This window comes from Capra hircus, chromosome 4 (assembly GCF_001704415.2).
Source record: "Capra hircus breed San Clemente chromosome 4, ASM170441v1, whole genome shotgun sequence".
NCBI classification, from domain to species: domain Eukaryota; kingdom Metazoa; phylum Chordata; class Mammalia; order Artiodactyla; family Bovidae; genus Capra; species Capra hircus.
This window is the reverse complement of record NC_030811.1, coordinates 105,708,957-105,723,110: the sequence shown is the minus strand read 5'-3', so window position 1 is coordinate 105,723,110 and position 14,154 is coordinate 105,708,957.

Sequence of the window (14,154 nt, the reverse complement as noted above, 5' to 3'; positions counted from 1 at the left end):
AAATACTGTGAAAGATATGAGTACAAAGTACTGTGGGAGTACCACCAGTACCTGAGGAAAAGGCAGAAGGTAACATCTGCTTTAAAATGAGGACGATGAGGCTGATGGATGTCACATGGGAGCCGTGGGGCTCGGCCTTGAAAGACACCAGGCTCCCAAACCAGCACTCTTTCTACCTCTTGTGGGAGCACCCCTCTAGGCAAGGTCAGAGCCTTGCGCCTGAGAGAGAGGGCACAACACTATCAAAGACTCACGTAGTTTGCTCAGCAAGTGTATCAGAGAAGAGGAACCAAGTCTCTGGATGTAGCCAAATTTAACCTTCAATGAGGGCACAGCATTCACTCCTGAGAGATCCCATGAAACAACTCAAGGACCAAAAACATGAAATTCTACCCACATTGATTTCTGCGAGTTCCTTTTAATGTGGTTTTCTTTAAAAAGGCAAATAGTCAACATTTTAACATATTAAGCTAATTCATATGCTAGGGCTCTAAGATGCTTTTTTTTTTTTTTTTCCCTGTAGAAGAACTATGATCTTGGTAAAAAAAAAAAAAAAAAAAAAAACTTGGTATAAAGAAATTTGTTTGTTTCAAGATCTGAGTGGGCAATAAAAGGAGGGACAAAAGAATGAGTAAAGAAGAGAGTGACGTGAGCCCAGAATAAATAACAAAATATCAGGCCCCAGAGATAAGAAGGGAAGCAAACACTGGGGCTTTTTTAAGAAACCAGACAGACACGAGGTTACTTTGGGAAGTCCGCAGAGAAGGACAGCACAGAAAACTGCAGCGGAGGAGGAAAAATAACATAAAAACTAAGATTCTCCCTCTTACCTCTAAGCTGGAAAAGAGTTGTGGAAGGGAAAAAAAAATGTAGGGAAAGATGGGTTTGTTCACCACCCCAGACTAATCTGCCATGAGCTCACTTGCAGTAAGTGAACTCCTGTTGTCTCTCTGTAGACCTGCTATGAGGACTAAAGGACCCATGCTATGCTCCCGATGACCACCTTTGCCGTGCTCAAGCTTCCAACAGTAAGAGGGCTCCTCCTGAGGTTTAAACGGCAGACTGTGATCCTGCGTCACCCCAGTGACAGCTTGACAGAGGAGAGAAACCTGTCCCACACTATAGCCTCCTGCCAGCCTTGATGTATCTCAACCTCCTGAGAGCCCCAAGAATTAGTCGCTGTGGAATCTTCATTATGATGCAGCTAATGAGTAAATGAAATCAAGAGGGAAAAGATAATTTGGTTAAATATGCACTGGGGATGGAAAAACAGATGGGGGCATTAATCCTGCTTACCATATTTGGCTTCAAATCAAGTCACATCATGACTAGTTAGGAGAAGCTGTTAGACATAACTATCAAAGGTTTCACTGGAAAACTCTTCAGCTTGGTAAGATCCTGACAGAACCAAACCATAAGGGTATTTCCATACCACCTGTGCCAACTTTGGGTAAAACTGAAACGGCAACCTACTCCAGTATTCTTGCCTGGAGAATCCCATGGACGGAGGAGCCTGGCGGGCTACAGTCCACAGGGTCGCAAAGAGTTGGACACGACTGAGCGACTTCACTTACATTAAAGGGAAGTCCTTTATAGGTTTCCCCATAGGCTTTAATTTCAAATGGAAATCCAACCACTACAGTCAGCAAACATGGGTTGACCCAATTGCCTTCAATGGGTTTTCTTCAGGGACTCTCTCTCACTTGGTCTAAACTGAAAGGCTGCTCTCTCAGGGCAGCTGTGTTCTACAAGAAAAGAACTCTATGGCACTCAGAATGGACAACTGATTTCAGCAGCATAAAACTCAGGGCTTTATAATCCTGAAGTGTCATTGAAGGTATTCTGAGCAGTGAAGGAACAGTATACTGGGAGTTTCTTTTAAAAATTTTATAACACTAGACCAAATCAACATGTACCTTTCAAATCCTTCTGTAAAAGCATTGCTTATAGACAGCTATCTGAGTGCTGAGCTGGCCTCAGCAGAACAAGCAGCCATCTGGGAAAAGGCAAAATGGGAATGTTGGCATGTGGCCCCAAAGGACATTCAACTCTCTTCTCTCCTCAGACCTCTGATTTTACTTTCATCTTCCTTACTGGCAGCAGATGACCTTGCCTCTGACATCACAGAGAAGAGAGAAGCCATTAAATTACCCTTAACTTTCTACAAAAAAAAAAAAAAAATCCTCTAAACGACCTGCATCTGCATGGTCTTCTCCCTCTTTGCTCTTTCATGGTGGCAAAAATGTCTTTCTCCTCTCAAAGTCCAATTCCTATCTGTGTTCCCCAGATCACCCTTCTCAGCAAATTATCTAGATGTTTGCCCATCTCTACTCACTTCCAAGGTGAATCTATTCTGTCCTATAACTTTAGTAAATCTGTGTCTCTGAATGACTTGTTTCTGGAATCCTAGACTGCTTACTTGACAGCTCCGCTTGGAAGACCCACTCTCCATAGGCACTAAACACATAAGCTCCCTATAAGAAAACTACTCCCACACTCACGTCTTCAACCTCAGAGATTACACAGACCTCCACTCAGGTGCTTGAGCCAGTCACCTGGAGGACTCTGTCACATTCGTCTGGCTCTTGCTTACATGTCTAATAAATTACCAAGTTCCATATTATGCCTCAGATTTACTGTCTCTAATTCCATCAACTTCACCATAGGTCCATCCACAACCATCGCTCACCTGAACTATTGCAATAGCTTGCTTCCCAACTCATCTCCTGCATTCATTTTTGCTATTTCCCCTTCCAGTCCATTCTCCATATCTAACCTTTCTGGGGAGAAAACAAACAAACACCATCTCATCATTCCTTATCTTCAACCAGCTCAACGGAGATTCACTGCACGTGAGTGTGGGTATAATGCACATGGTCTGGGGAATGTCCCCGTGCAACACTGCAGCCTTGTCTCCTGACTGCTTCGCAATTCTCTCAGTAGCTTTACTCTCTGGTCCTTGAACAAGCCTGGCTTCTTCTCATAGCAATCACTCAGGAAAAGACTTCACCTTTCCTGTTAGCCTAACTCCTACTGTTAGCCTAACTCCTAAATGCTGGAAGGGATAAAGCACAAACTGGAATTAAGATTGCAGGGGTAAATATCAATAACCTCAGATATGAAAGTGACACCACCCTTATAGCAGAAAGTGAAGAGGAATTAATGAGCCTCTTGATGAAAGAGAAAGAGGAGAGCTAAAAAGCTGGCTTAAAACTCAGCATTCAAAAAACAAAGCTCATGGCATCTGGTCCCATCACTTCATGGAAAATAGGTGGGGAAACAATGAAACAGTGAAATACTTTATTTTCTTGGGCTACCAAATCACTCCAGCTGGTGACTGCAGCCATGAAATTAAAAAAAAAAAAAAAAAAAAACACAAAACTCTTGCTCCTTGGAAGAAAAGTTATGACCAACCTAGACAGCATATTAAAAATCAGAGACATTACTTTACCTACAAAGTCCATATAGTCAAAGCTATGGTTTTTCCAAGAGTCGTGTGTGGATGTGAGAGTTGGACCATAAAGCAGGCTGAGCACTGAAGAATTGATGCTTTTGAACTGTGGTGTTGGAGAAGACTCTTGAGTCCCTGGACATGCTGGGAAAGATACAAGGCTGGAGAAGGGGGTGACAGAGGATGAGGTGACTGGCTGGCATCACCCACTCAATGGACATGAGTACAAGCAAACTCTGGGAGATGGTGAAGGACAGGGAAGCCTGGACTGCTGCAGTTCATGGGGTCACAGAGTCAGACACGACTGCGTGAATAACAGCAATTTCTGTTCACCCTCAAGATCAAAGTTTAAATGTCTCAATAGGGAATCCTTCAGAAATAATTCCAAGTCTCCATTTCTCTGCCTCCACCTTATAAGTTAGATCCTCGTCTTAGAATGCTTTCTAGTTTTTATTCCTGTGGCTGTCAGAATTACATTGCCAATATTTCTCAAAATATTATCCTTCTGTTTTATGAAACTTTTATCTTTAATTTTATGTTTTTATTGAAGTATAGTTGATTTACAACATTGTATTACTTTCTGGTGTACAGCAAAGCCATTCGGTTATATACATATATAACTTCTTACATATATTTTTTCAGATTCTTTTCCCTTTTAAGTTACTACAAAATATTGAGTATAGTCCCCTGTACTCTACAGTAGGTCCTTGTTCATTATCTTGTTTTATATACGCATGCACGCTAAGTTGCTTCAGTCGTATCTGACCCTTTGTGACCCTATGGACTGTAGCCCACCAGGCTCCTCTGTCCATGGGGATTCTCCAGGCAAGAGTACTGGAGTGGGTTGCCATTTCCTCCTCCAGGGTATTTTATATATAGTACTGTATATATGTAAATCCTGAACTCCTAATTTATCCTACAGTTTTCAAAGTTACATCTCAGGCTCACAAATTTGTTGTTCGGTTGCTGGTTTCCTCATCTGCGTATGGGTTTTCTAATTCTGATATCACTAATGCAAGGAAAGGCCAGTAACTCAGGACAGCAGAAGGCGCCTCTAGGCTGTTGGGTCTAAACTGACTCACTGCTCTGCTCCACTGAACCCCAGTTGTTGTCCTGGCTCTTCTCACTCCAAGAGTTGCCAAAACATTCATACTCTGCCATATCCTCTTCTTTATTTCAATTATTTTTGTTATTTTTCCCCAGCATCTCTTGAGTTCAGTAAACATAGCCTGTATTTTCCTCTCTCATGTGATAAATGACCTTCTGGTCTGTGCTTCTCAACAGATAGCACATGGGAAAGTCCTGGGGTCAAATGGAGTTTGGCTTTCCAGGAACCAAAAAGGTCAGAGTGTCCAGTGGGTGATGAGATCAGAGAGACAGGCTAGTGCTAGACACTGTCCCATCTTAGAGGCCACACTCAGGATTCCATATCTGAGAATTCTATATCTTACCCTAATGCTAACAGAAAGCCAGTGAAGGGTGTTAAACAGAAAATGAGATGAGCAATCTTACCTTTAAAAAAATCACTGATATAGTCTTTCTGCTAAATTGAAAACCAGTCAGAGTATTTGCTCCTGCAAGCTACTTTGAGAGATGATAAATAGATTGTACAAAATGAAGTGTTAGTCGCTCAGTCATGTCTGACTCTGCGATGCCGTGGACTGTAGCCCACTGTGCTCCTCTATCCATGGAATTCTCCAGGCAAGAACACTGGAGTGGGTTGCTATTTCCTTCTCCAGGGGATCTTCCTGACCCGGGAATCGAACCTGTGTCTTCTGCATTGCAGATTCTTTACCATCTGGGCCACCAGGCAAGCCCACACAGAGTGAACTGAGCAGTAAAAAGAAAGTGGGAGACATTTCTTATAGCTCTAAAGAGTTGAAAAGTGCTTCTGTCTCTCTCTCTGCAAATTTGCTGTGTGGCCCCAAGTGTGCCACATAGTTTCCAGGTACTATAAGTAATAAACCTTACCTCCACCCCCTTCCCCCCCAAAAATTGAAGAGTGGAGAGTATATCACACAAGGAAAAAAATTATTGTCTTGGAGCTTTGGGAAAACCCTGCCACAAAAGACTCAAATCCCAGTCGCAGTTTTATAACTATCGCATCAGTCTTTCCTTTCCTGGTCCTTGTTATGTGAGGAATGAAAATACGTTGAAAAGATCAAATGTCTGAATCAGAACTTGTCAAGTCTCGAAGAAAATATCCAGCAGATGTCATTTTCCATAGGTAGGATACTTTGGAACTTTAGGAAGTTAAATTTAATCCAAGCATTATTTTCTAAATGTCACTTATTGTCCAGTCCATTTTATTGCTACATGCACAAATCATTTTTAATAATGAGGAATATGCAGGGTGAAGGACAGCTATAGTCCAGAGGTCTTACAAATCAACAGAATTACGTAGATCAAATTCCTGAAGCGAGTCCATGAATCTGTAAGTTATGAAATTCAATTTGTTTCAAATGTCACCAATTCATCATCTCCAATTTCTGAGTTAAGAGCAGCTCTAGAGTATAATTCTGACACCAGGCACTACTTCACCCAGCGTGTAATTCTGAGACCTTTTCCCCCCAAATCAGTTTTTGCTGTTCTTTAAAGTTCCCCGGGTGCTCTGTAAATGCATTAGTAACAAGGCAACAACTTCCCCAACAAAGCATTGTTTGAAGTACAACAGACATTGCTGCTTCAAAGTCTTAAGCCAATTTTATTTAATTTCCGGGGCATAACATAGAAAGTAGCAAACTCTGATTGAGGCTTTTTTTTTTTCACTGAGTAGCAGCCCTTTTCAAGAAGTCTAATGTATTTAACCACAGCCCTTTAGCTTCACATATTTCCATTACTGTAATTTCAGAATAACACTGGGATGGCCCACAGAACCATTAAAAGGCCCTCTTTCAAAGTAGGTTACTGAAGTCCATTACTGTAACGTGTTTTTTCCTACCACCCTCCTCATATAGATTGCAATCCCTTGGGCCAGGGTTTAAGATTGCCGCATGCACATACAAATAATCCATCAAAAATTCTGACTTAATGAATTAGTCTTCCATTTTAAAGGAAAAGCATTAATGCCATTTTTTAAAAAAGGAACTAAATTTTACATCTTACAGTTATGTGACTAACTGATACACATTAAGTTTTAGAGGTGACTATTTTCCTATTTCCTAGAACAAGGGATATCCAAAAACCCATCCAGGACTAAAGCCAATTTTTACTGTCTCTCCTCCCCACCCCCACCCCACCAAACACTGGTCTGGAGCCTACCAGGATGCCAAGGAGAATCTGCCAACAAGAGTTATATCAGTTCAGGGAAAACACAGCCCTATCTTGTGTGCTGAGAGTTACCTTCCTGTTTAAGGTACATGGACCTCATTAATTACTTTACTTGATATAAATCTACAGACTGCATCCTAGGATCTGTGTTTCCTAAGCATGAGCCAAGTGTTTTTTTTAATCCCACTCACATCCTGCCTTTTGCATAAGATAATAGATTGCCTCTAGGGACACCAGGATCACTTCCAGTCACCAAGTTTGGGGATGAATCTTTAAAAACTCTTATGAAATTGGGATTTCTAATTGTTTCCTCTCAAAAAAACACACAATAATAATAAATTTTTTACTTCTAATATTAGCCAAGAGTGTTCAGGTGTCAAAATGGATTGCTTTTATTTTAGCTTTTTAATTAAAAGATATTGTGATTCAGGATTTTGAGTCCCTGTAGAAAAAGGAGGGGACAGAATTGTGGACAGGCACACAAGGCTATTTCAAAGATAATGATAAAGCGCTATTTCTCAAACTGGGTACTGGGTATACAATCATTATATCCTTAACCTTTATTCATAGAGGTTTTCTATTTACTAAATATTTTATAAAACCAGCTTTGAAAACAAAGCAAAGTACATGGGAACAGTCACTGTTTTCAATTTCCACACTTAAACTACTGCAACCTAATTGAAGCAAATTAAACACTTCTGTGAAATTTGACAGGTTTACTAATACTTTCAGGAAAACATTATGGGAATAATTTCACTTCTGAAAAGACTTTAATCCAAAGTTGCTTTAAGATGCTATTCTAATAATCAGTTCAGTTCAGTTCAGTTCAGTTGCTCAGTTGTGTCTGACTCTTTGCGACCCCATGAATCACAGCACACCAGGCCTCCCTGTCCATCACCATCTCCTGGAGTTCACTCAGACTCACATCCTTCGAGTCCGTGATGCCATCCAGCCATCTCATCCTCTGTTGTCTCCTTTACCTCCTGCCCCCAATCCCTCCCAGCATCAATACTATGATATAACACCAACAACATTAGAAGGAAAAAATTAGGAAACTTCACCCCAAAAAATAACTTCAAGAACAACTGGGCACCATCTACCTACAAACATGTCTGTTGCAAATACAGACACAAATACACAGTCTCCATCTTCAGGGACTGCAGTCTAACAGGGAAGGAACACAGACACACAAACAAGTGATCTAACTGCAAGATAATACTAAGTGCTAACCAGGCACATAAGCAGCATGCTATGGAGTTAAAGAAGTAAACTGACATACAGCTTAGCATTAAAAACAAACAGTCTAGCCAAAAACTGAGCAGATGACCTAAATTCCAAGAAGACATACAGATGATCAACAGGCACACTAAAAGATGCTCAATACCGCTAAACATTATTAGAGAAATGCAAATCAAAACGAATTAAGTATCACCTCACACCAGTCAGAATGGCCATCATTAAAACTTCTACAAATAGTGAATGCTGGAGAGGGTGTGGAGAGAAAAGGAACCCTCCCACACCATTGATGGGAATGTAAATTGGTGCTGCCACTACAGAGAATAGTACAGAGGTTACTTAGAAAAGTAAAAATGGAGTCACCATATGATCCTGCAATCCCACTCCTGGGCATATACCCAGAGGAAAGTCTAATTAGAAAGGATACATGCATCCCAGTGTTCACAGCAGCACTGCTTATATAGTAGCCAAGACATGGAAGCAACCCAAATGCCCATTGATAGGTGAATGGGGAAAGAGGTATACACAATGGAAGACTACTTGCCCATAAAAAAGTAAATAATGCCATCTGCAGTAGCATGGATGGACCCAGACACGATCATATCAAGTGAAATGAGTCAGACAGAGAAATACAAATATCATATGACATCACTTACATGTGGAATCTTAAAAAATGATACAAATAGACTTCTTTGCAAAATAGAAACAAACTTACAGATATAAAGAACAAATTCATGGTTACCAAAGGGGATAGCAGGAAGTGGAGGAGGCGAGATTAGTTAGGAGCTTTTAATTAACATGTACTTCCTACTATATGTAAAATAAACAAGAACATACTATATAGCTCAGGGAGCTGTGTTCAATATCTTGTGATAACCTATACTGTATAGCACAATATCAATATTCAATATCTTGTGATAACCTATAGTGGAAAAGAATGTGAAAAAGACTTCCTGAATCACTTTGCTGTACACCCAAAACTAGCACGACATTCAGAGAAGGCAATGGCACCCCACTCCAGCACTCTTGCCTGGAAAATCCCATGGACAGAGGAGCCTGGTAGCTGCTGTCTATGGGGTCGCTAAGAGTCGGACACAACTGAGCGACTTCACTTTCCCTTTTCACTTTCATGCATTGGAGAAGGAAATGGCAACCCACTCCAGTGTTCTTGCCTGGAGAATCCCAGGGACGGGGGAGCCTGGTGGGCTGCCGTCTATGGACACGACTGACGCGACTTAGCAACAGCAGCAGCAGCACAACATTGTAAATTATGCTTCAGTAAAAAATGGTTTTTAAAAAAGGAGTTAGCTGAGACTTCCCTAGCAAACAGCATCTACTCTGATTAATTCACAATGGTCTAGGGTCAGCCCTTCATCCTTGCAGCTCCAGAATTTGATTTTATCAATGTCTCAGAGTTGATCAGATTCAGAGACAATGACTCACACTCACCAACTACCAAAAGTCTAAAGCATATAAATCAAAGAGCCAATTTATAAATTTACAATAAGAATTATAACTGCTGAGAAGAGCAGATGTCCGCGTTGTCTGACACGTGCATCTCTCGTCACATAAAGCTAAATGGAAAGCCCTATAATAAGAAAGTTGTTTGGGATACAAGAAGTCATAAAAAGATCAGCTAGTGATATGATTATAATGAATGTTTTTTAAAAATGTCATTTTGGTAGCTTGATGTGTCCAGCTGCACAAAAGGGACCTGCTTCAGGAATAACCACACATTTCTGAGTCCTAACAGGAAAACTCATCCTCTACATTGGACCAGGAGGATCATGCTCAAAGGCTGCCTTCCAAGTCCATATTTTTGTATGCTTCCAGGACTGACCAAATGCTCTGAGGTCATGTTCTAAAGCTGTGCTCTTTCTTTGGTTACATTAAAAACTGTTACCAAGTTAGAGTCAAGTCTATTCTAGTGGGGAACTACTTAACATGTTTACAAAGTCTTACAGTTTTCCGAAACTTAGTTTATAGGATAATTCTTGGGTTGCTCTTTAAGGTACATATGGAGAGTGACTAGCTTTAGGGTCCATGCAGAGGTGCAACAGGAGACGGGGCTGGCTATGGGAGTCTGCGGAAGACCACAAAGTGCTTGAATAACTTGAATACTATTCTAGAGAATGAAGATTTTTAGGAAGAAAAGTGACCTACCTCACCCTAGAAAACAATGATCTTTACAGTCTCCTTTTGGAAAGCCACTCTGTAGGGAAAACCTTCTGTAACATCTATGACATTTCAGATGTACTTCATTCAAAGTGTTCAGCCTTTAACAAGCTCAAAGGATATCATTTGGAGTTTCTTCTCAGAGAGGAGCTAAAATTTACAAAGAAAACACAAACAAATTATGTTAAACAGCACGTAAAAATTAATGCTTCAACTGTCAATTAGATTTTTCTCAATGTTTCAGGTTCGGTGACCTTAAACAAACCTTAAACCTAGTTTCTAGACCAGTTGACAAGCCACATGTGTATTTAAAACCTTCTAGTCACATTAAAAAATGCAAAAAGGAATTGGTGAAATTAATTTAAACTGTAAATTTTATTGAATCTAACGTATCCAAAATATTATTTCCATATCCAGTTTTTGAAATACAAGTGCATTTTGTACTTAGAGAACATTTCATTTCATTCTAGTCATATTTCAATGCTCAGTAGACACATGTGGCTAGCGGCTAATGTTGTATAGCATAGCCTTATGCTACCTATTGGGGAAGGAAATGGCAACCCACTCCAGTACTCTTGCCTGGAAAATCCCATGGACGGAGGAGCCTGGTGGGCTATAGTTCATGGCATCACAAAGAGTCCCACACAACTGAGTGACTTCACTTTCACTTTTCACTTTCGTGCATTGGAGAAGGAAATGGCAACCCACTCCAGTGTTCTTGCCTGGAGATCCCAGGGACGAGGAGCCCGGTGGGCTGCCATCTATGGGGTCGCACGGAGTCGGACATGACTGAAGAGACAGCAGTGGCAGCAGCGTGCTACCTACTGTCAGCTTCAGGATGTTTCATATTATCAGATAGAGCTGTGTTTCAGAGACCAAATTGTTCATAGCTATACAGAAGAACTGAAGGATTACAAACAATATGAATGTATTTTCTCCTGTAGGATGATGTGTGTGTGTTTGTGAGAGAGAGAGAGAGAAACAGAGAATATGAGGTAAGATATGAGCAGCCAACTGGTTCACTTGGAGCTAATAAGGAAAGCCAGATCTCTAGAAATTCTGTTTTCCTTTGGAAGGGTTTTAAAAACACAAAACACCAGAACTTACTTTGTCTGTGTTTCCATAACTTACTTAAGACATTCAGGTTCAAAAGGTATTCTATGCATGTTGACTTAGCCTCACATTCAGTTCAGTTCAGTCATTCAGTCATGTCCAACTCTTTGCAACCCCATGGACTGAAGCATGCCAGGCTTCCCTGCCCATCACCAACACCCAGAGCTTGCTCAGACTCATGTCCATCAAGTCGGTGATGCCATCCAACCATCTCATCCTCTGTTGTCTCCTTTTCCTCCTGCCTTAAATCTTTCCCAGCATCAAGATCTCTTCCAAGGAGTCAGTTCTTCACATCAGGTGGCCAAAGTATTGGAGTTTCAACTTCAGCATCAGTTCTTCCAATGAATATTCAGGACTGATTTCCTTTAGGATGGAATGGTTGGATCTCCTTGCAGTCCAAGGGACTCTCAAGTGTCTTCTCCAACACCACAGTTCAAAAGCATCAATTATTCGGCGCTCAGCTTTCTTTATAGTCCAACTCTCACATCCATACATGACTACTGGAAAACCAAAGCTTTGACTAGACAGACCGTTGTTGGCAAAGTAATGTCCCTGCTTTTTAATATGCTGTCTAGGTTGGTCATAGCTTTCCTTCCAAGGAGCAACCGTCTTTTAATTTCATGGCTGCAGTTACCATCTGCAGTGATTTTGGAATCCACAAAAATAAAATCTCTCACTATTTCCATTGTTTTCCCATCTATTTGCCATGAAGTAATGAGACCAGATGCCATGATCTTAGTTTTCTATGAGTTTTAAGCCAACTTTTCCACTCTCCTCTTTCACTTTCATCAAGATGCTCTTTAGTTCTTCTTCACTTTCTGCCATAAGGGTGGTGTCATCTGCATATCTGAGGTTATTGAGATTTCTCCCGGTAATCTTGATTCCAGCTTGTGATTCATCCAGCCTGGCATTTAACATGATGTACACTACATATAAGTTAAATAAGTAGGGTGACAATATACAGCCTTGACGTACTCCTTTCCCAAATTGGAACCAGTCTGTTCCATGTCCAGTTCTAACTGTTGCTTCTTGACCTGCATACAGATTTCTCAGGAGGCAGGCAAGATGTTCTGGTATTACCATCTCTTGAAGAATTTTCCACAGTTCGTTGTGATCTACACAGTCAAAGGCTTTGGCGTAATCAACAAAGCAGAAGTGGATGTTTTTCTGGAATTCTCTTGCTTTTTCGATGATGTTGGCAATTTGATCTCTGGTTCCTCTGCCTTTTGTAAATCCAGCTTGAACATCTGGAAGTTCTCTGTTAACATACTGTTGAAGCCTGTCTTGGAGAATTTTGAGCATTACTTTGCTAGCATGTGAGATAAGGGCAATTGTGCAGTAGCTTGAGAATTCTTTGGCATTGTCTTTCCTTGGGACTGGAATGAAAACTGACCTTTTCCAGTCCTGTGGCCACTGCTGAGTTTTCCAAATTTGCTGGCATATTGAGTGAAGCACTTTCACAGTATCATCTTTTAGGATTTGAGCTAGCTCAACTGGAATTCCATCACCTCCACCAGCTTTGTTCATAGTGATGCTTCCTAAGGCCCACTTGACTTCACATTCCAGAATGTTATCCAGGCAAGAATACTGGAGTGGGTTGCCATGCCCCCCTCCAGGGGATCTTCCCAATCCAGGGATCAAACACATCTCTTAGGTCTCTTGCATTGGCAGACAGGCTCTTCACCACTACTGCCACCTGGGAATGTGGGCTGTGGAGCTCATATAATTTTCAGAGCTGCACAGTCTCATATACCACTGGTTCTAGTCCTAGGAACACATCCAAAGGCCAGGCTGCTTTTCTCAGTTCTCATAATGAAAGGGCTCACCCCCCTCCCTAAGCAGGCAATGAAGGTCTCTACGCATATTGACTTAGAATGGCTACATGCACTGTCTGCAGCGGTCCCAGATCTACTGATGGTTCTCCTCTTCTTTTGCATGCTCAGTCAATCAGTCATGTCTGACCTCTTGCAACCCCTCTGTAACCAGCCAGGCTCCTTGTCCATGGGATTCTCCAGGCAAGAATACTGGAGTGGGTTGCCACTTCCTCCTCTAGGGGATCTTCTCAACCCAAGGATCCAAATTCATGTCTCCTGCATGCTGGCAGGCAGACTTGACTACAAAAGCCAATTACTGTTCTCAGTCAATAGAGGGCCTCAAAGAAGTGCAGACTTTTCACAATAAAAGACCACATTCATGCCTTGGAAGTGGTTTACACTTCTATGGATTCTCTAACCATCTCTCTCATTAGAGTTACAAGACAGATCAACTATAACTTACATCTTCAACAGAGCACCCTGTCACACTATACATTGTAACTATAAGTTTTAATGAAAAATAACACAATGCAATGAATATTCATTGTACCCTATCTTCCATTCTGGGCAAATGCTCCTGCAGTCTCACTGACACCGAAGACCAGGGGTCAGCAAAGTATGGCGTGCAGACCAAATCCAGTCTATTGCCTGTTTTTATAAAGCTTTATTATAGACAAACATAGACAAAACACACTCATTAATTTATGTACTTTTTATAATCTCTTTCCTGCTACAAAGGCAGGGTAAATAGGAACAGAGACCATTTGGCCCTTTAATTCTAAAATATTTACTCTCTGATACTTTACAGGGAAAGACTGATAACCTCTTCTCTTGATCAAGGTAACTCCAAGCAAAGTAACCACGGAAAGGCAAACCTGTCCACAGAGGACACCACTGAACTTTGTCATAAGCACATATTTTTCCCCTGAGAACTTGCTTTCCCTCTCCACATTTATCCACATAGTTACAAAAGAGTACATCAGAGTCAGGACACTTGGACAGCAAATTTTGGAATTTTGATTAAAAAAAAATAAAGTTACAGTGTGACCATGCTTTTAAAGGAGAGAGATATAAACATATAAGATTTTGACAAGG